General features: G+C 36.4%; 1 long non-coding RNA gene across 1 annotated transcript; it reads left to right on the top strand.

Moving 5' to 3' along the window:
• The first annotated feature begins 1,034 nt into the window (after positions 1-1,034).
• Positions 1,035-27,143, top strand: LOC134475634 (uncharacterized). The gene is made up of 2 exons (XR_010046809.1): positions 1,035-1,380; positions 26,974-27,143. It is a non-coding gene; the product is annotated as an uncharacterized LOC134475634 (long non-coding RNA).
• The last annotated feature ends 167 nt before the right edge of the window (positions 27,144-27,310 follow it).

The following is a 27,310-nucleotide window of genomic DNA, read 5'->3' as shown; positions in this document are numbered from 1 at the left end:
AATTATCTGAACCCTGAAATTCTCTCCTGACCATGCAGAATAGATGGCCAGTATCTTTCCTGATCGGGTTTCCACACTCAGGTCACTTCTTGAACTCCACGAAGCTGCTTAGGAATCTGTTGTTCCCTTTGTGCACGTGGTACACTCTTGGTGGGGGAAGGAAAAGTGCTGACTCGACATTCCCGGAAGCTTTACATCATCTTGAGGAACAGGCTCACTCACCTAAGTAGACACACTAGAGGGAGTTGTCCTTCGGGAGCCCAGCCTCTGCTCCAGTCAGTTTAGAGAGAAGACAGAGCAGCTGAGGAGAGAGTGAGCCTGGCTGGACTTCTCAAACACAGAGCCTGCCAGCAGCTCCGGGAAGGAGCCTCTGCCCTTACTCAGGGGGCATTTTGAGAATAATGCAGTCAGATGCATTTAACAGACGTCGGTGTGAGTGGCAAGATGTCACTAGCTGTGAGCATGCCAACAAGGTGGCCCCGGAGCATGTGAAATGGTGGCTAATGTCAATGACACATGTCAGAGAGGTAAAATGCATGAGGTGTTTCAAACTCGGTACCAAAGAGTAAAACAGCTCCATACACGGCTCCAGGCTTCACCAATACTGTTTTATAAATCCTTAAATAAAGTGTGTGTTTAAAATAACTCGTTAATTTCATCTGCTTCTTTTACTTTTTAAAGTATGCATCCAGACAATTTAAGATGACCCATGTGCTGTGTAGTACACGTCCCCTGAACAGGACTCCTCTAGTTTTCTTATTGTGAGTAACCCTGTAGGCCTGGCATGGGGGCGCCTGCCTGTAACCCCAGCACACTAGGAGGCTGAGGTCAGAGGATCACAGGTTTATATTTCATGGGCTTCCTGTAGCCTGGATCATTGGTGATAGACATGTAGCAAAAATAAGGCTTTGAAAAGGTCAGTCTGTACATATAAAGGACAGATTCCAAAATGTGGCAGCCTCCCAGGGCTGCTTGTCAGCTCCTAAAATAAAATCAAAATACCCCTCCTAAGGCAGAGGAGCTGGGAAGGCGGCCTCTGCTGGTTGCAGGGCTTCCGGGTACCTAAGGGGGGGGGGGGCGCTGTGCTTCCTGGGCTGCTTCTACACACGAGCTGAAACGCATTTCATGTGCATCCAAAACGTTGTTGAGTAAGAGAAAGACAGAAGGATGAGAAGAAAAAGTAAGGAAAACACTCCAACCAGGAGCAGACCAAATATTTAACAAGCAGGTGGAAGGGCCCATTTGGGATCAAATGCAAGAACTCATCACGCCAAACAGGCAGCGGAACGGGTGCAAGAAGGACCGAGCCCGGACAGTGAGCTGGGCGCAGGAGTCCCCTCAAGTGGGAAACAGACACCCAGAACGTTATGGAGAACTCTGGTGAGTTTCTATTAAGACTCGTGCACACTTATACCGAGACTGATAATTAGGAATGTTTGCAAAACTAGCTTAAAAAGTAAGTAGATGAAACAAGATTTGAAAAGCAATCAAGCCACAAGGGGGAAGAAATGAAATTTGATAAATATCCAATCATGAAAACCAGGTTAAAGCTAACTGAATGCAAATCAGAATAGCTTCGTTTTCTTCATGGAAACAGAGTTTCATGGAAGAGGGAAGACGTGGCAAAGTTATAAATTGAGGGTTTTCAATGTCAAATAGTAGCAAAAACTTACAACCAATTATTAATGGATAGATCACTACGATTTTATCGTACATATTGATGATAAATCTCAGCTCTTATGTACATTAACCTATTCATTTGCATATATTCTATGCATCAAACATTTTTTAAAAACTCTAGTATTTCAAGTATGGTTCTTTTCCCTTGAGGTATATTAGTGAAAAAATCAAATAAAATTTCTCTTTTTAAAGAATCTCTATTACACAAGCAAAATGAACAGAGATAAGATCTTATATAGGATTAGTATGTTTGAAACGCTGAATGAAATATGTGATTTCCTTCCAACATAGGGAAAAGTTGATGGCTATAATAGTTTTCCTAGAGCTGCCTTAACGGGGCACTATAAACAAGCTGCTTAAAGCCATCAGCCCACTACCTCTTTGGAACCACGGGCTGGTTTCATGAAAGACAAATTTTTCCTAAAGACCAAATGCACTATTTTTATTGTGTACTTTATTATCATTGCATCATAATATATAATGGAATAATTATAACACTCACAAGAATATAGGATTAGTGGGAGCCCTGACCTTGCATTCCTGCAGCTAGATGGCCCCATCTGGGGATTCTGGAAGACAGTGAAACTCTAAGTGTGTTGCTTATGTCAACTACTAATCTAATTTTTGTTGCTATCACTACAGAAAATATTTGCTTCACAAAAATAGGATATTAAAAAGAGAAATAGTCTTTGCAATGCTGTTATCATCATAGACTAAAGGAATCAGCAAAAATATACATGGATTTGTCTTGAAGAGGGAACTATTTGAATTGCAAACATAGTAGAATTTAGAGCTTCAGCACCAGATCAATGAATCCATTTGTGGTGAAAAAAAATTGAAGAGTTTCTTAGTCGAGGGATAAGAGTCAGCAAAGGAAAGGAAAACCCGTGATACACTGCTAGGAAAGAAAGTGGTATCCAAAGGAAAGGTGTATCAGACATCACCAAGTTTAAGAGTGTCATGAGGTTGGGCTTTACAGGTGGGAGCAGAAAACTCTTTCTGATGCATATGAACACACACACACACACACACACACACACACACACAAACACATTTGGAGGCACTGGAGAAACCAGCTGGAGGAAATGTGAATTAAAGAAGTTTTAAAGTGGTTGACACAGAAGTAAATCTTTTTCTCGGTCATGTTTTGTATAATTATCCATAATATATTTTTTGATCATTAAATATAATATAAGATGCTAGGTATCTCCAAATATTTTCCCAGACAAAAACAAAACTCAAGGCACTAAAATATAGATAGACTATTGAATTTCTTTAGGTTTCCTGTTTTCAATAAATTTTTAAAATTATAATAAGATCCTCGATGCCATAAGAGATAATGGGTCTTACTATCTATCAGAAAATAAGACAGATAATAATACATATGACTGCCCACATAATAAATCACTGACTAGAAATAAACATGAGTACAGTTTCTTTCCATCTTTCAAATTCAAGAGAAACCTTGGGAATTCATTATAATTAAGGGAACTCTTGCAAACCGTGCATACTCCATGCCTCATCCTCAGAATTACCTTGCTTAGAGACCTCTTTCAGACAAATTCATGCGCCATAATCACATTGGTACTCTCAGCATTGCTCATACTTCTTGATCCAATTAAAAACACAACTTCGTAAATACCTCCTTAATTTATATTTGTATATCTGTGCCTGTTATTTCCCCTATTAAATCTTTAATTCTTCTAGTTCTTCCATAAATCCAGTGGTTTTTATATAGAATTTATCCTCACTACTGAATATAATTGTTACATTTATAACCATTTTTGCTATGTCTTTTCCCCATATAGACATACATTTTAGAATGCTGATATCATACTAGTAACATAAAAATTACATTAAAATATCAATATCATTCATGTGTATAGAAATGGAAATCCTTAATTTTAGAAAAGAAAATTTAGAGCTATATAAACTATATTACACAATGACAACTGGATTTTAGCTCAGGGATGTAAGATTTCACACTCAAGGAAACTCTCCCCAGCAACCAGGAATAGTAGAGAATGTGCCCTGACTCCTGAAGGCCGTCTACAGAGAACCTGCAGAAACACCACACTCCGCAGTGAAAGGCTAAGGGGAATTTCCTTAGCACCAGCAATAAGGCAAACATTTCCTTCGCACCCTCTGTTCAACCTTGTGTTGGAGGCCTGGGCCACCAGAATGAGTCAAGAAAAGTACGCAGCATACAGAAAATGGAAAGAAAGAAGGATATTTCCAGGGCAACTGCCTCTTTTCAGACTGTCTTTTCTAAAGGGACTTATAATTTTGGTTAAGAATTTCATGGTAAATAGGTTATAAGTTCCATCATTAGGAAGAAAGACAAATGAAGCATGATTGTATGATTATATACTTATCCTAAGTAAGTAACTTAAAATGTGATGCAAGAAATAATATTGTATGTGAAGTTTATTAGCAGAACTCAAAATGAATATATATATATATATATATATATATATATATATATGTTACATACACACACATGTTCATATGTGCCAACATGTTTAAATTGAAAATTCAAAGAATAATAGTTTATTGTAGTGTACATAAACATAGAATCATTAGGAATAAGTTGTAATTTGGTATATAGTTCAGGAGTCTCACTACCAAATATATAACCAATGACACTGAAATCCCCGTATTAAAAACCACTTGCACTACTGTATTCATAGCAGCAATATTCACAAATGCCTGGATCCGAAATTGAGGGTCCATCATCAAATGAACGGATAGAGACAAGGTGGTGCATATCCAAAATGGAAAACTTTTCAGGCATTAAACTCACTGAGTCCTGTTGTTTGTGACAGCTGGGATAGAGATGGAGGACACTGTGGTGTGGAGTAGGTCAGGGACAGGAAGACAAATGCTGTGAATTAGCGATAAGTGCAATCTAAAATGTTAGTCTCACAGGAGTTTAAGTCAAGAGTAAAATGGTGATTATTAGAGACAGGGAAATAAGGGGGAAAGAACAGAAAAAGATCAGCAAATGAGTACAGGGTTACAATTAGATAGGAGGAATAAGTCCTGGTGTTCTATGGTACAGCAGAGTAATTATTATTGAAAATAATGCATTATATAATCACCAAATAGTTAAAATGGAGGACTTTGAATATACGTCTAATAAAGAAATGATAGAATTATAATGTGATATATATCTGAATTTCCCTGAATTGATCATTACCCAATATATATGTGAATCAAAACCTCATAAATATATACAAATGTTATTGTCAAAATTAAATTTTAATACTTCTCAAATGAAGAAATAGAAATGACAAGTGAATATAAGAAAAAATATTCAATATCATTGTTCATTAAAGAGATGCAAATTAAAACAAAAATGAGATTCTACCTCACCCTGGAACAAGTGGCTATTATCAAGAAATCAACCAATAATAAATGCTGGATGGGCTCTGGGGAAAAAGGAAGTCTTCTCCACTGCTGTTGGGAATGCAGATTGGTGTAACCACTCTGGAAATCAATGTGAAGATCCCTCAAAAAACTAGGATTGGCAGTTACATACCTTCCCAGCAGTATTAAAAACATTGTATCACAGCAATATATGTGCATCAATATTTATACAATTTGTAATAGCTAAATCTTACAAACAACTCAAATGCCCATCAACCAAAGAATGGATAAAAGAGATGTGGTCTTTTTATATGTGGAGTACCACTCAGCTGTAAAGAAGGACAAACTTGAGACTTTTGTAGGTAAATGGATGCAACTAGAGACCACACACAGCAGTGAAATAAATCAGATTCACATCTACGAACATCATATTGTCTCCCTAGTGTTAGCAAAAAAATATATACATATGCATATAATATATATGTATGCATAGAAGGAAAGAGACAGTTAAGATATACTGCTAATTTCTTAGTTCATTTAATAGGAAGGTTTATGTTAATATTGTTTGAGCAATTAGTTGCTGATATCTTGTATTCTGTATAACTTATTTAAAGATAACAATATGCAATGTATTAAGCATTGTTACCCTCTAAAAATATTGTTTTGAAATTTCTCTTTAAAACAAAAAGATAAAGCTTAACATCCTTTTCAAGGACATGTCTGCAATGACTGAAGGAGATCCCACTAGGGTCTACCTCTTAGGGGGTCCACCCCCTCCCAGTAACAGTCTGGGCTAAGGAAGTCAGTTTTTAAAAACAATTACCCTAATCAGGGCAAGGACCAACTAATAAACAAAATAAATTTACATAGAATCTGCATTTTAAAAAAACATAATAAATAATATAAAACTAAATAGGGAGAGGTAATGTTCTTAAGAATTAAAAAGCTCAGTATCCTTGAAATTTCTGTTCTCTTTAAACTGTTCCTAAATCCATACACAGGTCATATAGAACTTAGAAATTAATGAGTTAATTATAGTGTTTATATGGGCATTCAAAGGGTCTAGAAGAAGCACAATGTTTTTAAAAATAAGAACCACCTAGGACCATCACACTACCTAATTTCAAGGCTTATGAAGCTGTACTAATCAAAATGCTGCGGTATAGGTGTAAAGACAGTACATCAGTGGTAGAAAATACTAGAAATAGTCTCATGTATTGCAGCACTGAGTCGCAACATAATTGCTGAAATAATTCAAGAGAAAAAGGATTTCTTTTCAAAAAATCTAGTTGGTAGAATTATGCATACAAATTTTAAAATGATTTTTACTTCATATTGCAAAGTTAAATCAAAATTAATATGTTTAACACTTGCTAAATAAAATTATAAAAATTCTTAAAGAAAGCATACTATTTATTAATGTAATAATTTTTCTATATACCAAAAACAAATCATTTAAAAATCAAATATGTTTAAGACTAATTATAAGATAAAAATTAATTTTATTGAAGTTTTAAAAGCCTAATCTTTAATAACACAATAAAATTATGTAAGTAAGTTTGCATCCAGAAGGGACTAATAATTCTGACAAACTACAACTCAGTGATCAAGAAATAACCTCAAAAATTTAAAATATTTGAAAAATTCACAGAAGATTTATAAATACTAATAAACTAAAAAAAGACTATCTGCCAGGCATGGTGGCTTATCCCTGTAATCCCAGCACTCAGGAGGCTGAAGCAGGAGAATTGTTGTGAGTTCAAGATCAGCCTGGGCTATAAAGTGAGCTCAAGGCCAACCTAAACTGCCTAGAGAGACACTGTCTCAAAAAGACATAAAAATAAAAAATTTTTAAAAAGAGACTATCTGTAATCATCAATAAAGTGCATACTAATTTAATGATGAAATTCTTCTAAGCTTGTGGAAATTTAAAAACTCTTGCAATATTAAGTGTTGGCAATAATATGGGACAAGTGAAAACCTCTTATGCTTCTTATGAGATTCAAGGTTGTATGATCACTTTTGAAAATAGTTTTGCAGTACCTTATACCTATTTTTACTTTGGAAAACAGTTTTGCAGTGACTTATATCTGTTTTTCTAAGCATATACCTCAGCAATTTTACTTCTAGAATTTACCCAATGGGACAAGTTTTTCAAATGTACTTAAAGATTTCTGCATAATTGTTCCCAACAGTTTTATTGATGGATCAAAATTGCAAATACTACTATCTCAGTCACTTTCTGGTCACTAAGATAAAATATCCAACATTCACGACTAAGGCAGAGATTTATGTTGCCTTAGGCAGGAAGTATATGGTGGAAGAATCTGGCAGAGGAGAGCTGCTCCCATCATGGGAAGCAGGAAGTGAGGGAGGAGCCCAGAAGGGAAATGTACCCTTCCAGGTCACGCCCCCAGTGACCTGCCTCTTCTGATCAGGCCTACTTCTAAAGGCACATTTAGCTATAAACTCATCAGTGGATTAACCCAGAGATGAATTTAGTGAACCAGTTACCTTCCAAAAGACCCACTTCTGAACACATGGTCCTCTGAAGGACATTCTAGAGCCAAGCCATCTAACAACTGCAGATGATCATCAGTTGCTAAAGAGGTAAGTCTGGAATGTCAATCCAACATACTACCAATCAATTAAAAAAATGTGGACTACCTATGCACATGACAACTTGGGTCAATCTCAGTGACATTATCTTGAGGTAAAAGAAGGCCAGTACACACAAAAAACCTCATAATTCTGTTTATATAAAACTCTAGAATAACATAAACTAGTCTATAGGGACAGAACTATCAATGCTTGCCTAGAGTTAAAGGTGGTGAATTTTAAAGGGACTAAGGCTAATTTTGGAAGACACAGAAATTTTCTATATTTTTATTATGATAGTGATCATAGTGGATATGTATATATATATATATATATATATATATATATATATATAGTCAAAACTCATTAAATGTCTTCTTAAAATTGGTAGGGTTAATTTTATGTAAATCATACATTAAGCAACTAGATTTAAAACCTTATGAATGTAATAAATAATAGATATGCCATGGGGCTTGAACAGAGCAAACTGTCCTTTCATCCTGGGAACTTCAGGAGGGAAAAAATATTCTACGTGTAATGCATGAACTATAAGTTATTGAAAATTTTAGAAGGACAATCAGAGAAAACACATATAACTCTCTGATAGACAGTACATTGGTTAGTTTTTGCTGGAACAAACTACCTGAGTAATGCAACGTCAAGGGAAGAGATTCACTTTTGGCTCATGGTTTCAGAGGTTTCAGTCCACGGTGTGCTGTCCTCAAAGCAAAATCATCACATCAGAAAGGCATGGTGGAGCAAAGGCACTTACTTTGTGGTAGCTGGGGAACAGACTACAAGGTAAAAGTGCCAGGGGGCGACTACACTTCAGAGTCACTGCCCCACGGACCCAGCTCCCACCAGGCTTCACCTCCTAACAGCACATTTATCTGTGAACATTTCTGGCTTAGCCCACTGATGAGTATAGTAACCCCAGGATCCAGTCACTTCTCCAGGAGTCCCTTCACCCAGGCAAGTCGAAAATTAATGTTCTAACAGATTGAGAAACTAACTGTAAATTTATTATCCAGTGGGACTACTTAAGCAAAACTTAAATACATTAAAAAGTGTTAAAATCATTAATTTTTAAATTTTTCTTTCAGTTATTAATAGTAAGTCCATGCATGGAAAAATGTTATTTGTAAACTGGGAAAAAACAATGTTATCATTGCATTTTAAATTGTACCTGGTGCTTCTCAGATCAAGTTAATTAGCATTTTCAGGTGAAGTCCCCTGTCTTTTCTCCCAATATGCCAGGTTATTTCACACCTCAGCTCCTTCTACTCATCTTGCTCTCTGGGTTTGAAGTTCTGTTCCCTTGTCTCTGCGTGGTTGGCTCCACTCATTGTTCCAGATCTAATTTAAAAATTGCTTCTCAGACCCATCATCATGTTTTAAGGACATCTTCTTTATTAGGCTTAGTCATTGTGCTAGATTTCACTCCTTCAGAACAATTAAAACATTAGGATCTTTATGTATTTATAAATGAAAAGTTTTACTTATTATTTGACCTCCCCCTAGTTTAAATTCTGTTATCACTTCTTTTCTAACACATAAAAATGCATTTGATCAATGAAGCTGTTTCATATGTCAGGATCCCATAAATGTGTAAAGCAAGGTCTACATTTTCATATAGTCACAGAAAAGATTCCATTTTCAGATACGTTCTTTTATAATGACTTTCTAAGATAGTTTATTCCAAAAATAGGCTGGGATGTTTTCAAAGGTAGGGAATCCAATTTTGTCCAATTTTATATTTCTGTTTTCTAAAAAGTGTTGGAGGAAAAAACAGCCATTTTTTAAAAAATTGGTCATTCTTGAAGACTGAAAGGAAAATGAAGCATCGCCTTAAAAAATGTCACGTAAAAGGAAAGAATCAGGGCTGATCTCACCTTGTCCATATGAAGTATCTCTGAGTAATTAGACAGAAGATAATGAAATCATCTCTTGATTGAAAGTATGCCAGCAAATAAAGATGTGGTGGAAGTAAAAATGTTACTAATGGTCAAATATTAATTAAAATATTTAATAAATTGAATTGTTGAACATTGACAGCTTCTAACATAACTATGGTGAAACAACTTCCCATCATGATTAAAGAACACAACCACTACCTGGTGTCTTCCCTTAGGAATGGAACACAGGTCTGATGAAGCTTAGACCCAGCACCAATAACTAAAAGAACATAAAGGATAAAAGGACATGTTGAGCCACCCCATGAGTATTTGGGAAGGGAAACTCATACAGTGGAAAGACAAAATTACAGGATAAATGTCCTTGAGCTCACAACAGATGAATGACAAGAAAATTAAAGCAGAGGGAAAATTTGTCAACTTAAAGATGTATAATTTATTTTAAATAGGCCAGAATGAACTATAAAAGAGCAGAACATTCCTGAAAGAAATTCTGAAGGGAATCTTTCAGGCTAAAATGAGCATCTAGAAAGAAACTTAAATCAAATGAAACTGAGAGCACAGGAAAAAACTACCCAGGTCTTTATAGAGGTAAATACAAGGGATAGTGCAAATGCATTTTCACTTGTAGCTGTTTTTCCTTATGTCTAATTTAAAGGACAACTGCATTAGGCAATATCTCTAAATCAATGCTGTGAATAATATAATATGTAAAAGGTATAAATTGTATACCAATAACATTACCTTGGGAGGGGAGAGAATAGAACTATATGAGAGCAAAGTATTCTGTCTAATTGACCTTGATGTTAACCTCAACTAGCTTTGCATAACTTTCATAACTTAAGCTTTTATAACTTGACTTTGATAACTTTTATAATTTAAAATGGTAATTAGGATCTCCATAATAATATATTAAAAGTAAATAAACTGGTACTCTAAAAATGTCTATTTAATACAAAAGACAGTCACAGAATAATAAATGATTTAAATGCCTAAGACATGCACACAATAAATAGCAATATGGCAGGTATTAAGCCTACCTTATTAGAAAATTAATTAAAGGAGATTAAACTCTCCAGTTAAACTCAGATCTGTAGAATAGGTTTAGATAGCATGCAAAGTATGTCTACAGAAATCACACTTTATATTCAAAGACAAGTTAAAAGGAGTGAGAAAATGTAACATGAAAATAACAACAGGAAGAGACTTGGAATGACTACATTAACAGCAAAGAATACTAACTTTAAGGTACAAATTTTTCTTAAATTCCAAAAGTCATTTTATAAGTATAAAAGGGTTAATCCATAAGAAAATAGCATAATTATAAATATATAGTCACCAATTGCAACCCAATAAACATAAAAAAATATATACATTTGAAGGGAAAGATATTTCGACAATAACAGTTGGGGAAAAAATCAACACTTTCCTTGGAATAATAAATAGAAAAATGGGGAGAATAATAATTAAATACATTATTTCAACAACACTACAAATATATTACAACAGGAAATATTGAACATGCACAAAAATGTAGAAATTAATAACACAATACTAAATAACCAATGGATCAAGGAAAACGGCACAGGGAAATTAGAAAATGTGAAGACTAATGACAGAAAATACCACTTTCAAAAAGTGAGATGGAACTTGAAGGGTGGATACGCTGCGTTAACTTGAGAAATCTAGAAGCTTAACTAAGTGACTCAGCAGCTCTACATCCTGGGGTGTGGAGGACAAGCCTTTACAGTTCTAGGATATTGTTCTTTGTATCAATTTGAGAAGGTCAGAAGTTTAAATAAGTGATCCAGCAGGTGGCCAGAGTGCTTATTTGAAACATTCTCAGCACAGGCAAGAGGAGGGCATGCAGACTGCAGGGGAGTAGCCTGCATACAATAAAAGCAAACAAGGAGATACTGATTGCTGGTTTTTCAGAGGAGCTCTGGTCTTTGCCTTCAAAGCCACAGCTTTGATGCTGTGGCTTCGGTCTGTACTCTTCAGCCTTGATCACAGACTCTTAAGCCTCCGGACATAGTGTTCCATCTCAGATCCAGAACTTGTCCCAGAACTTGTATGGGACACTGCAGTAAGCTTCTTTCAACCTCCTGACTTTGTGGCTAACCACTGTAAGTCAGTCTTGTAATTTCTTATACATTTGTATATCTTGTGTTATATCTGTTTCTCTAGTAAACCTTGATTGATACACTTCTCAGGAAGTACTTCTTGGTAAATTGAAAATAAGAAAATTTCAAATCATTTACCTAACTTTGCAACCTAAAAAACTATAATGTGAAGAGGAAATTAAAATTATAGTAATATAAGGAAAGGAGTAACAAAGCTTAGAGTTGAAATAGGAATCAGAGAAAGAATGTGAAAAGCAATGAAACCAAAAGTTACTTCTTTGTAAAGACCAACTAAATTACTAACTGATAACTACACTGATCACGGAACAGAAGCAAAAGACTCAAGTTGTTAAAAATAAAGAGAGAGGAGTTGTTTCTATTGATGTCACATAAATATGAAGGAGTATTCTGTGTTTATGCAAACCTAGATGAAATAAAAAAAGATGATTAGAATGACACAAACTGGAAGGAAAAACTAACTCAAGTAGAAATAGAAAATTTGAAGGGAACTGTGAAAAGAAGAGAGATTAAAATTTTAGAAGAAAGCATCTTCTAAGGAAAATCCAAGAATTTGTTATTTGGTGAATTCTAAGTGACATGTAAAAAATCAGCATTAATCCCTCATAATGTCTTTCAAAAGCTAGAACAAAACTACTTCATTATTCAGTACATGAGGCCACTATTATGACAACAAAATCACAAGAAAGTGTGACTTACACACACACACACACACACACACACATACACACACAATCAGTTTTTCACCAGAATACTAATGTAAATACCATTGCCAAGGTACTATTTCAATTTCAACAGTGTATACTGAGTAAAGTTCAGCAACATATAAAGGGTACAGAATGACAGAGTGAAATTGATCTGAGGGATATAGGGTTGATGTATGATATAAAAATAAATAAATAAAATTCACTACATAGCTAGGTGTATGGCACATGCCTGTAAAGCCAACTTCTTAGGAAGATGAGGCAGGAGGATTCCAAGTTAGAGCTCAGCTTGGGTGACTTAGTGAGACCCTGCCTCAAAATAAAAGATTAACAGGACTGAGGATGTAGCTCAGCATAAAGGCTCTGTGTTTAATGTGTGTGGCAGGAAAGTAAATAAAGAACAAAACCATTCATGTACTTTAATGTGGGGATAGACAGATACATAGAGCACTAGAAAGGAAGCTGATAAAGAACATCAATGAAAATTATATTTCCAAATTCATTTTTTGTGATGAACTACTGAAAGTTTTTACTCAAAAATCAGGAAAAAAACAAACATCAGCTTTCACCAGAATTGCTCAACATGGTAATAAGAAGGGCATTTGGGCAAGAAAAAGTGATAGAAAGCTGTTATATTGGGAATTGGTTTATTGGAAACAAACTGCTATAACTCTTTTTGTGGGTGACATGACTTTGGGTGTAGAAAATCTTAAGGAACCTAAATAAAAATTAAAGAAAATACATGAGTTCAATATTTTTGAAGGACATGAGATCAATATATAAAATCAGTAATACTTCTATAGACCAGCAATAAACCATCTGAACATGAAATTAAAAATCAAATTTCATTTTCAACAGTCCAAAGACAATAACATACTGGTAGACATAAATTAAATTGCAAAGTATAAAATGCATATAGTGAAAACTACAAAATCATTTCTGAAAGAAATTAAAGAATACATGAAAAAGAGCCCACAATGAAGATTTAATGTTGTTCAGATGGTAAATTCCCTAAAATTCCCTAACCCTAACCCTAGCACTAACCCTAACCCTAATGAGCCTTTACTTCCTGTTGGGTTGAAAATGAATCCGAGGAGAATTCCAGATGAGGAATGGAACCAAACTGGCATGCTCCCACTCTGACCCTCTCAAGGTTGATATCCAGAGCATCGCAGACAGTGATGGCAAAGTGCTTAGACCTCATAAAGCTCCCTTGGCAACTAGTTGCCTTTTTTGCAACATAAGATGACCCTAAAATTTAAAAGGAAATGTGAGTGACCCTGTGACTTAGTTACTTTTGTTGTTGTTGTTGTTGTTGAGATGATATACCCAACACCCATAATTTAAGGCAGGGCAGGTTTGTTTGGTTCCCAGTTTGTAGAGGTTTTAGTCCATAACTGGCTGGCTCTAAGGCAGCGTGACTTCACAGAGAGCAGTTCATGGTGAACAGAAGGCAGCAAGTCACAGGGAGCAAGCAAGGGGCAACCACAGCTTTTTCTGTTCCTTTTATCTTATCAAGGTTATTTAGGGCAGGCAGCACTCACACCCCTCATCTTAGTGCATCTGACCCTAGCATTACACCATAAATTAATTTTAGCTTCACAATTTTAGGTCTAACTACCTTTAAAAAAGTCCCACCTGTGACCATAACAGGCTTTAATGAGGCATTTAAACACAAGCCACAGCATCCTGAATAGCAAAACTAATCTTGAAAATGAAGACTAAGATTAGACTTTTCACTTCTCCCCAAAATTTACTACAAAACTAGAGTAATGAAGACTGTGGTGTCACCATAAAGAACAGATACATAAGTCAATGGCAAGTGATTAATTAAAAATGTTAAAGTTTATATTTGTAATTAAGTATTTTTCAGTACATATGCTGGCTGGAAAAAACTCAGTTGAAAAAGAATAATCTTTTCATACTGTAAAGGATGTAGGAATAACTTCATATCCTCATGCCAAGCTAATAATAAAAATGATCATAATAATTGTTTCAAAGTTAAATTACTGTTTAAATTCCCATATAACTTTATGGCATCTCCTTTCCAACTGGGTGTTCAACATGCAATATCACCCATCAGAGAAACACTCTTACATTTTCATGATGATACACTTATAATTGTTTTTTATCAGCTGTTCAGTTTTACATTTTATTTCATTGTTATTAACAACAAAATGTATGCATACAAATATCACAGATGCTCAGGAAACATCTAATTTACCAACTATTAATCTTATACTAACTGTCTCAATACCTCTTCAAATAACAATATTATTATTTCAGACCCCAATATACAATGATTAGAATCAGTCAAAAATCTAAATGTAAATGTAAAAATCCAAAATACTTATAAGAGAATAATTTAAATATGGGTCAGGCAATAATATCTTAGCTATGACAACAAAAACACCAGTAACCAAAGAAAATATACAAATCAGATTTCAAAAACCTAAAACTTTTGTGTTATAAAGCACATTACCAAGAAAGTGGAAAGACTGCACAAAATGAGGTAACACGAAAATGGGTGAAAGATTTCAATAGAAGTTTCTCCAAAAAACACATACTGTACATATGACTAATGGACTTAATAAATGTCTTCAAAATCATGAGTCATTGGAGAATTTACATTAAGACCACAATGATATACCACCTCACATCATCCAAGACAGCTACAATCCAAAAACACATAAAACTACGAGGGTTAGCAAGGATGTGGAAAAATCAGATCCCTTATATGTTGCTTGTGAGAATGTAAAATGGCATATTGGTGATTGGGAAAGCAGGTATTTCTTTAGAAAGTTCAACACAGAGTTGCCATGTCACTACATATTCCACTCAAGAGACTTGAAAACACATCCACACAGAAATTTGCACATGAATATTCATAGCAGGATTGCTCATAACAGCCAAAATATAGAATATCCCAAATAACCAATGACCGACGAGTAGGTAAACAAAATTTAATGTGTCTACAAAGTAAATATTAGTCATAAAAATAAATACAGTACTGATACATGCAGCAATGAGAATAAACTTTAAAAGCATTGTGCTGGCTGAAAGAAGCCAATCATGAAAGGATACACAAAGTATGATTCCGATTATGTGAAATGCCTAGAATGTGCAAATCCATTGAAACAGACAGAAGATTAGTAATCACCTGTAATGCAGAAGGGAAGCAGAGTGACTGCTATTGGTATGGGGTTTCTTTGGGGACCAAAGAAAACATTCTAGTCAGGGGTGATCTTTATACATATATTAAAGAAGCAGATGATACAGTTTAAAGGCTAGATTTTATGGTACATTAATTGTAAGTGTCAATATGAAACAAAACTAACTAGGCGGGCCTGGTAGTGCACACCTCATGTCCTAGCACTTGAGAGGCAGAGGTAATCAGTGGCTTGATCCCAGGAAATCTGGATCAGTTTGGACCAGTGTAGACCTGAAAGTACTGTCTTGTAGGAGGTGTCATGGCCTGGGTTAAAGTTTGCTCCCTTTTACTTGCTAGCTTTGGGTCTGGCTTTCCACATCTTTTAAAATGGCTATGGTGATACAGGATACTTGTCACCAAAATACTTACACCGCAATCAAAGATGCTGGTATATGAAGAGTTTTCAGGATTGGGAACGTGGGGTTAATTTAACTACATGGTTTCCTACAAGTAATGGAATAAGGCAGATGAATATACCAGGTGGGTGTAACATGACAAGGACTTGATGTTGCGTTAAAGTTGGCAGGGAGCACAATGACCCCTGGCCAGTCGCCAGCATGGCGATGGGTCCTCAGTCTACTGTCACATAGATAATGAATTCTTCCCACAGTCCAAGACAGCCAAGAGACACATTATCTCCTGTAGCCTTAACAGAGGAACAGGGTCCTGTTTGGACCATAGTGTTAGCCTAGCAAAACCTGCTAAGCTCTATGAACAACAGATCTAAAAAGTAATAAACTTATGTCATTTAAATCTCTGACCTTGTGTTAATTTGTTATAGCAGCAATAGAAAACTAATATAATAGATTTGACCTCACAGATCTATGGCCAATTCTAAAAAGGTAAAAAGCCTATAATAGTTCCTGGCACCTAGTTCTTCTGAATACTATTGTTGACTTTTTGTTAATAATTGTTCTCCTGTGATTTATAATATGACACATACATCATAGGGCTATTTTTTTCTTTCTGGTTCTGGGCATAAATCCAGGACCTTACACATACTAAGAATATACTCTACTTGTGAACTATATCTCTAATCCCTATAAATATATTATAAAAAATAGATTATGTGTCCTATGACAGCAATAATTATGTAGAATTAATGTTAAAATATTCATGCTAGCAAGATGCCAAATTATTGGTAGGTCTTTTATGTGTTTTGCAAATCATTAAATAATAAATGGAATGCAAGTGTTGGACCATGCATTTTCACATAGTTCAGGTTCTGACCTAAACATCCAAACACTTGACAGTCCCTAGCTTTCCCTACCTAAAACAAATCTGCAAGAAAAGAAGGGAGCAAAACTGGAAGTAAACTGTCTGTTGTAATTACATCTCAGATAGACAAGAACATGGCAATAATGAACTGAGCGATTGAAATCATTCCAGAAGAGTAAATTTGCCGCAACATTTACCAGTGGGGACTTGGCATAGTTATTGTTAGAGATGAATTTTATGAATGATAAAACATGTGTGGAACCAAAACATACATTCCACATTCATGGCTGATGTAATGTGTTACTAGAAGAATTAGGAGTTATTAATTTCCTCTCACACTGCTCAATAAGGCTTTGTAAAAAGAAAAATAAACAAGCAACAGTAAAAAAAAGTTCTGTGCTCTCTTCTATAAATTTTTTTAGCAGTTAGTATTTAAATTGTTCTAAGTTGAAGCCGATTTGTGTTACACATAGGTAGACCACTCACCAGGGATTATAGGAATGGATATTAGAACACAAAGAAGTTTTAAGAACTTAAATTGAATTAAGAGACACCCTGTTACTGACACACATTTTTTCTAAGCTTCTATTTTCTGTGCTCACAATGACGTCCTCAGAGCAGCAGCAGCACTATTTACATGGCTTTAGACAATAACATCACATTTTTGTGAGTCAACTAGGTTTGGATAATGACTTAGCTAAAGTTTAAAGACAAAACTTTTGATATAGTAAGACACAAACATAGAAGACAGGTTAAAAGAAGAAAACTATGTTTATAAGATTCTATGGTTTCTATTTAGATACCACTTTACTCTTAAATGCTTCAGGGAACCTAGGGACTTACTGCAATTGTACTCACGTTTCTGTGTTGAGGGACTCTAAGGTGCTCCTCCATGATCCCTACCTCATGTTTCATTCTTGCCTGATTGCTTTCCCAGGGTGTAAGTCAGACTCGGGGCTTTCTTCTCATCTGGAGAATACAGGAAAACTTGCTTGCTAGGTGTGAGAACCTCATATGATATTTAACACCTGTCTTGCTAAGAAACACTGTCTCCCTTCCAGGCTCTGAAGAGCCCAGTGGCCATGTTGTGAGTTTTGCTATTCAGAGCCACACAGTGAGCAACTGAGGGAGGCTCTGTCTAATAGTCAGCAAAGCTTCTGTAGCCCTCAGGACAGGCGAGGCAGGAAGAGCCCAAGTTTGAGCCCCAAGCAGGAAAACTTAGTGACTTAATGAGACCCTTCCTCAAAAAAAAAATTCTAAAAAGGTTGAATAATGTAGCTTAGGATGAAGGCTCTGGGTTTAATTCCCAACACTACAAAAAACAAGCTGCATTTGTGAGGGCAGCAGCCTGCACAGTACTACATTCTGCCAACAACCACACCAGCTTAAAGGAGACTCTGTCTTCACTGGACCTCAGATGTGACTGACAATACAAAGGACCAGTTGATTACAGCTATGTTAAACCGCTGAACATGAGACTCCATGAAACCACGTGTGGACACAGAAATGTACAATGATAAATGTTTGTTGCTGTAAACAAAAGCTATCCTGTATGCTAGGTGTCAAGCCCAATTTTTAGTCTGTGGAGGCTGAGAAAAATTTCTTAATGTGAGTTGCTCTCTTGTGTTGCTTAACGTATTAAATACTAAATCACGATGCAGTGACAGCAGGCGCCTTGTGATGTAGTTGTGCAGATGAACCAGCGGTAGCTCCACTCCAGGACATGTCAAGACTACAAAGGAAGACTCAGTTGTGTTTGATTAGAGTATCCAGATTTAGTGCAAAATGTTCTCTCTGTCTCTCTGTCTCTCTCTGTGCCTCTCTCTCTGTCTGTATCTCTCTGTCTCTCTCTCTCTCTGTCTCTGTCTCTGTCTCTGTCTGTCTGTCTCTCTCTCTCTCTCTCTCTCTCTCATATATATATATATATATATATATATATATATATATACCTTTTGTATTACAATTGAACTCAGGACCTCACACTTGCCAGGCAGGTACTGTACTGCTGAGCTATATCCTGATCCTTTCTTCTTTTTTTTAAACCCTTCTGTGTTTTATCACCAAACTAGGAAAGTTCACACCACCAGTACCTTAAAAATGCCTGCTGTTCCCTTTATATTTTTATTCCATTTCTTGCACTGTCATCTCCTTCCTTTTCAGCTTCCTCTGACTCACTGTCACCTGTCTCTCACTGTTGCTCTCCATCTTTCATTCTCTCCTGGAAGCAGAGTGATGTTTCCAACACAATTTGACAAATACATAAATGTCATACAAAAGGACTGAGTGAAATTATGGAGCTGAAGAATACAGAGAATAAAAGTAAAAATGCAATAGAAAGTAACAAGAACATCACAAGGCCCACAGAAGTGCCATGAAGGCTGGAGAACAAGGCTTGCACACTGGCCCATCACTGGACAGGGCTTGTCACAATGGGAGAAGGTTGTTCAGTTCTGGAGTAAAACTATTAATGATAAATGCTCTTACATAACCCACTAGAAATATAATTTCTGTGGTGTATGACAACAGCCAGGAAAGTTGGTTAGGATTTAGATAGAAATTGGAAATGCATAATTTTTAATTTAAAAAAGATGCTAGATGTTAAATACAGTACGATATTAAATGTAACAGCTTATGATGAAAATAAAACTTGTTACTTAGCAAAAAAAAAAAAACATTGTATTTTCCAAAATTAAATTGGCCCTCAATAAATCTCTAATAAAGACTGAATCTTAGATTCAGAGCCTTGCTATATTCTTCAATCTATAGAAACTTACTGACCTAGCAGTCTTAGTTCAGACCCTATGAATAAAAGATCAAGAAACAGCACATAATTGCATATAGACGTTACCATTAGAGTGGACAATGTGGGTCTTTTTGCAGTTGTTAATAGTGTGTTGACATTCGTGATGAGAGTAACTTATTATATTCTTGACTTTGCATAAATCTATCCATATAATTTGTTATTAATAGCTTCGAGTATTTATTTAACATTATCAATTTTAAAACTTCAAAGTGAATCACACATACCTAAAAACTAGAGAGTACCAAGGGCTTATCATGTAAAGCAAAACTCTTTTAACCTGCAATTTGAAGCCTCCAATCTATCTATTTTAATCATTTTTAAACTTCCATTATTCTGAAAGTTATGTACACAAACTTAACTATTCATGGTACAAGTTTTGAAGCTCTCTTTTCTATGCCCAAAGCACAAACTAACAATATTCTCACAGTGTGTTTCTCAGTCTGTTGATTCCACATCATAACAAACAACCATAAGTGATGGAGACGAGGCACAAGTAATTAGAGTAATCACAACAGAAGAACGCATTGGGCTAAATTAGAGGTTTTCCAGTGATCACGATTTGTTTGATCTGACCTTACTCTGACTCTCAATGCAAGGGAGCAGTCTGAGGTTTATTATCAAGGTGCCTGGGTATTTGTTATTGAGGATGGAGAAAATCACATCCTTTCTTCTTAGCTTGCAGTGAGGCGGCACTGAACCCTCCTGTGGCTCCTGTGGGTCTCCTGTGGTTGTGAGATCATCCTTGTGTAACCACTGGAACAAGACTATTCCCTCCTCAAAGATGCAATATTTTGTCTTGGGAGTATTGACAGTTCAGCAGGAAAAATGCTGCTGCTATTTGCACTTTGGTTGTGTTCCTTAGAAAACACAAGCCAATAGAAAAATGTTAACAAAGCTGGATATATTTCTGGTAGTTGTTCATGTTTTCAGGATTTTAATGTCAGAAGTTAGAAGAATCTGAATGACAGTCCATACCCAGAACCATGATCTGTATATCAAAAATCTAATCACATAAATATCCATCTATTCCTCGATGTAAAACTTACAATTCCTTAAATTCTAATTGGCTTCAGTGTTGTGGTATTATGTTTATATTCTATTTACACACATGTACTTGTATCACTTGTGAAGGTAGTCTTACAGTTAAGTTTTGCATGGATAGTTTCAGAAGCACATACATGACTATGACTCCCATATTTTGGATTATTTAGTCATTCAGTTGTGAAAGCTTGGATACTCAGAAGAGTTTTGCGTTCTGAAACACAACCTTTCCCAGTTTAAAAAGTGCGAATGCTATCTTTTCAATTGCTTTGCCTCAAATCTGACAATATTCAATAGCCTTCCTTATTTTGTTTTTGTTTTATCACAAGCTACAAGTAACCCAACCATAAAATCATTGAGCTCTTCACTAAAAATATATTCTAACATCCAACCACTTCGAGGCTCTTCCACACTACATTCCTGATCCAACACCATCTTTCACTGAGTTTTGCAAGTGGATGCTAACTATTCACGATCTTTTCATTCTTTATCCCCTTTTTATTCCTACAGCACCCAGGGTGGAATTTTACTTTTATACATCAGATCACTTTACTAAAAGAAAGAGCAAAGCCCTTTGCATGGTAACATGAGTAACATTTACTCATTCTTTCATGCACTTGTGTACTTGTATGTGTTCAATCATCTCCTAGTCTTCCACATCGGAGCATCAGCCCCATGAGGGCAGAGATTCTTCTTTTGGGTTTGTATACTTCCACCACTCAGGCTCTGAAATATTGGCTGGCAGTCAGTTGGAACTCAAAGATATGTGTTGAACTAATGAGTTAATGAATAGTGGAAGAGAATTTGAGCTGAGAAAAGAGGAATGATGATTTGGTCTAGAGACATCAGCTGAATCTAAGTCAGAAATAAATGCAACCAGCAGATTTGGCAATCCGGAGCTCACTGTTAATTTAGGGAGGAGAGATTGGTTGGAGATGTGGTCCGCTGCGATTTCCTCTTAATCCCATCTTCACCCATGGTGTGTGCATTTGAGAAGAGGGGTTCAGATCCAAGGTCTTCTGTACATGTGAGGCTGATACTTGAAAGTCTTTCCTCATCTCAGACCAGAGCAGATGAGGGACACATTTGGAAATCTTTCGGCTAACCTGGTTGATGGTCCTGAACCCTGCTGCCAGAATACAATCAGGCAGAGGGAAACCATGAGAAGAGGGACAGTTAGGGCAAAAACAAATCCAGCAGCTGAATGACAGACTGTATTTATGAGTTGTGGGCAGGGAATATCACAGTTAAATTCATCATTTTCTAAAGTACAGGTAGCACTAGACCCTACTGTTAGTTACGGGCTATGGGCCATCGCTTGACCATTCAAGCTGCTCATATACTGATGCTCTGAAGACTTCACTATTCCTTTATTCGTTTGTTCATTTAATGAAAGCACCAGTCCTCTCTTAAGGCCGGATGCCATTCTGAAGTCTGGGTTGAAAACAAACGGAGCACGACTTCTGTTCTCGGAATATACACAATTAAAGTTCAAGGAAAATGTCTCCCAGTGTAGGCAGCACTAACAGTTAGTGAGCATTCTTCCGAGACTATACAATAGGAAGGGCTGTGCTACAGTTTTAGTTAAAGAAGAAAAGCTGTTGTTGGTGCGTAAAGCAAAGTTTCAGTGTATTTATGTGTGTTGTTCATGAAGAAAAGTAAGACTGCAGACATCTGCCATTGGATTCGTCCTCTATGTACTCTAATGCCGAAATAGAAAATATGCGTGGTAGGTGCTTACTTTGACTATTTTGCAATCATCTTGCATGGTATCTATATATGGAACTATTAGCAAATTTGAACAATACTGTTTGGCTTGTACAAATGTATAAATGGGGCTCCATCACTGTAGCACACAGTTGACTGTAGTGCTGGTTGGTCATTATACTGTTATTTTCTTTTTGAATGGATATTATACAATATTTATTAGAGTTATTCTTATACACTGACTATGTTGGAATATTATACAGGCTCAGAGAAATGTTACCTTTTGAATTAAAAAAGACATTTAAAACATGTGAAGTATTTCTTTATAGTGTTTTAAATATTCATATAAACCCAAGACAGATTGTTTTGTAAAAGGGCTTAATTTATTGATAAGTAAATATACGTCAAAACATTCTAATTACATTAATAGCAATAATAGTGATATTCAGGTAAGTTTTACAAAGGTTCTCCAGGAAGACAATTATAATGATTCACAACTCTGATTACTTCTATTAGGCTTCATTCACTTACTATCTCTTTGTTTAACGAACCCTCTTGTAGCCTTTTAATGAGGGGTAGGCATTACAAAGTGCCCTAGAACTAATGATATACTTGATAACTATCTATTGCATCAGTGTTGGTTCTTCCAGGACTTCATCTCCAGGCTCTTCTGGGTCAGAGACAGTTGCCAGAATACACTGTGTCTCACTCAAGACAGGAAAGATGGGCATTGGAACAAAACTCACCACTGCTCTGCCTTCTGCTTGATGAGTGGACTCTTACCCGAGGAGCAAGAATGGTGAAGCCCAGCAGACAGGAGTTCATTAAGTGCCTGCCTGATGCTGATGTAGCAAAGGCTTTGCTTGTTGGTTGAGTGCTCTCTGGATCATTTTCCATCTTAGGTGACATCAGGGCACAGGAGCCATCAAAGTTCACACAAGGAACTTTTAGCCACCTGGGGAAGATCAACCCCTTAGCTGCTTTCAACGACCTGGAAGGTGGTTCTGGACCCTCCAGTGATGGTGGCAAGCCAGGCGCTCTCTCAGACTTTATCATGTATCTGTCTGTTTTGTATCTGGTACATCTTTCAGCTATGTCATTCGCAGCCTGCCAACACACTTGAAAATTCCTAATTTAAAAGCAACCCCATAACCCTGAACCTTCCCTCATCCCTCTTTATTGGTGATTGAACAGAGCAGCAGCTCACGGGTCTCCACTCCTCCCACTCATGTCCACTGTGGTCCGGCTGTCAGACTCAGGCGTCTGCCCCTGTGAAGGCTTCTAAGAAGCATTTTCCAGTCCGTATCACACCAGCCACCTCACTGCATGTGACCTCTGCCTTCCGTTTCCCGCTTTAGTTTCCTCCTGTTGGTTTTTGTCACCCTCCTCATTGATGTTTCTCTAAATTACCTCTCAGTCTGTTCTCATTTCTCCTCTTGTCTGTTCCCTTTGCACAATGGAGTGTTAGTCATAGACAAAAATGAAATCACATCATTTGTACAGAAATAGGTGGAATAAAAACCATTATGTTACATGGAATCAGACAAACTCCAAATTTAAAAATTGAATGTTTTCCTCATACAGGAAACCTAAAAATGCCTACATGTGTTTAGGGCTTGTATCTGGATGTCCTCCCAAAGACTCCAGGAGTCACAGGTGGAGCTTTTTGGAAGTTCCTGGCTGTGGGATCTAGGCTGAGATGCCGGGTTTAAGGGTGTGATGCTGGGACTCAGGGTGCATGATTACTAAATTAGTCCAATAATCCATTTAGCAGAGTCTTGGCAAGGGAAGGCCCACCCTGAGTGCTCATGGTGGGTGGTCTAGAAGGGATAAAAGGAAGGGGCAGATGGTGCTTGCTGCCCAAAGCCTTCTGCTGGCCACACTGTGAGCTGCTTGTCTTCTGTGGTTCTTTTTGCCATACTGCTCTACCCTGGAGGTAGCCGACTGTAGGCTGAAACCTTTACAAACTGTGGCCTAAATAAACCTTTCCTCCTCTAACTTGGGAGGTGGGGTATTGGCCTGAGCAAGAAGAAAAACTAAGGCACTAACATATTTAGATACATAAGATAAAGACAAGCTGATAAGAAACCAGGAGTTAGACTTCTGGAGATGGGGTAGGGATCAACAACGGGAGGGGGAGAAAGCACGAAGGAATAATGGGGTTGAAACTGATTAGAATATGTTAAACCCATGTATCAGCTTCCAAAAATAAACTCCACCACCATTTTATTACCATGCATTAGCAAAGTATCCAAAAGCATCAAAAATATACTGGATTTCTTTTATGACTTTGTCTTCTCTTTCTCTATTTCCTTCCCAATGGTAGTAACTGTTCTCACAGTTTTAAATACGGCTCACATAGCCACAGCTGCCAGTTTCATGTTTCTAACCTGATAAGTTCCAAGTCCATTTAGTCAGGTGCCTACTCAGCAATGAGATGCAAGTATCTCAGCGATATCTCAGACTTTGCATGCCAAGTACCGACACTGTGATAATCTTGACACTCTGATACTAATCTTAGTAAAAGGGAACTCCATCCCCAAGTTGGTCAGGGAGAAAATGAGTCCTTCACAGCACCCATGCTCTAATTCCCATCGCCAGGTAATCAGAAAAGCCTTGGAGTTGATACCAAAAGTATTTTAATCCCTCAGCTCACCCCTCCCTGAAGCCTCATTCCAGGTTTTCTCCAGCTGTTAACACCACTCCTGCCAGCCAAGCTGTTCTTCACTCAGTCTGTCCCTCAGATATCAGACAGCTCGAGATTTCGTATTTGAATGAGGCTTATCACTTAGTTGCTTTAACTCCATTATACACGTTCTACTTCATCACTGGCACAATGGATTTATCTTCCATAGATAATCGTACATTGCATTACTACAGGACAATGAAGGTAAATCAGTAATGTGATCGGTATCTACGTAGATCTAAGAAATATCCTGCTTCTTTTGCTGAGTGAGATAAGCTAAAGGAAAAGCAGCCCTTAGTTTATAATTTCATTCAAATAATACTACGAGAGAAGCAAACAGATGGTGGTGAGGATAAGCAGTGAGGTCACAGGTGGGTGAGTAATCACTGGGGAGGATTAGACTCCCAGTGCACTGGGCAGCTCCCTGCAGGTTTTGACATGGTGAAAATTCCCTGAACTGTACAGTTAGAATTTGCTCACTTTTCTTTATGTAGATTATATCTCAATATAAATATTACTTTGAAAACCAAATACTGTTTGGGTCTTCCATTTTTTTTTTTGTCGTTGTTACTACTAGGATGTTAAATCTAAGACATGAAATGGCAACATTTCCTGCTGGGTAATTGTTTATTTAGAAAAATACCTAATTATGCATTCATCTGATATACTGCTATGATTTCAGAAAGCCTTGACTAATACAAAAACTATGTGTTCTGAATATATAATACCCTGTTGTCAGAAAAGCAAACATCCAGAGCTATGATTAAATAATGTTAATACAACTATGGTAAAGAAAAATTTGAAACATAAACAAGTCTACAAATACAGTAGTACAAGTACTGTTCTGTTATTACATTGGCAGGAAGACAAACATTCCTCTGGGTGGGAAAGGAGCAGAGCGGAGCCATGAGAATCCATGTTTCACCAAACCAGAATTGGAAAAGTGACCTTGTAACTGTGAGATTACTCGGGGAGTACTCAGGGTTGGGATTTTGATCTCAGGTGTCTATAAAAGAGCTGTGACACTGATTTCAGTTTTAGAACCTGGGTGTTGCTAGTATACACATTTCATATTTCTCATTTCATGATCTATTTTTTGAGAAATACAATAACATACATTTATGGATGAAAACTATCAAAACCAGGAAATAGGCCATATTGTGTTTGTAATAACACACAATAGGTTGGTTTTGAATTTGCAACACAAAATACTATTTTTTGAAACTTCTTAATCAGACATAACCAAGATGAAATAGAAAGCTGAAACAACTTAAGAGGTATTATGTTATAGGATTATCTTCTTTCAGTTTGAAAGTCATGTTAACTTTAGCTGAAAACTAGACTGAACTTAAACACTAAAGTCTATCCTTTGAGTATATAATATGAAAATTACTAATCCAATCCATCAGTTCATTAAATTCATAAATCATTAGCTACTATCAAAACTTGGTTTTACTAAATCCTTAGGAATTCTATACATTAATATTAGCACCCATGCTCATATTCATTAGCACCCAGGCTACATATTCATAGACTGTACTTATTTATATTCATACCTATAAAATTACAATTTCATACATTATAGATTTTTTGTTTTGTCATCTTTATTACTGGAATAAAAGATGCTAAATTTCTCCAGTAATATCGCTTCCCTTTTGTTCCTTCTTTATTATTTTTCATAAAATTTTATGATAACTTTAGCAGAAAATCTTGATTTTTCTCTACAGACTTAGACAAGCAAGCATCTTCCTGAGATATATTTGCATACAGCTGTTAGTAAGTAACATTTTGTAATATTTTAATGTTCCCAATGAGGGAAACGTATCTAAAACAAATAGTTTCATTACCAGGCTAAAAACAACATCATTTTTCTATTCTCAAATGATTACCTCTGCTTTACAGCCAGTGATAAACACCAGCCCAGGATGGGTCTTGGATGGAGTTGGGCAGATGGATGTGTCAGGAAGACGTGAGCACCGAGCACGACCCCTTCAAATTCCATTTCATGACTCACTTCATGTTTGAAGCTGAATTTGCATGAAAATTAAATTCATAAATTCAGTCACAGCTTTGATCAGGAATTTTGTGGTTGTTATTGTTCTTTTTGAATTGTCATAAAAGTCATGGCAGATGGTGACGTTTCTTGAAGTGTCTGTCGATACTCATCTCCTTTCTTCTCTCACCACTGCACAATAGTAGAAAAGCTTTAGTACCTTCATAGAAGCAGGCCATCTTCCCA

The sequence above is a fragment of the Cavia porcellus genome, unplaced genomic scaffold (genome assembly GCF_034190915.1).
Source record: "Cavia porcellus strain 051 isolate PalLab524CR breed Dunkin Hartley unplaced genomic scaffold, mCavPor4.1 scaffold_4, whole genome shotgun sequence".
In the NCBI taxonomy this organism is placed as follows: domain Eukaryota; kingdom Metazoa; phylum Chordata; class Mammalia; order Rodentia; family Caviidae; genus Cavia; species Cavia porcellus.
This window is presented reverse-complemented; position numbering and strand designations above follow the sequence as displayed.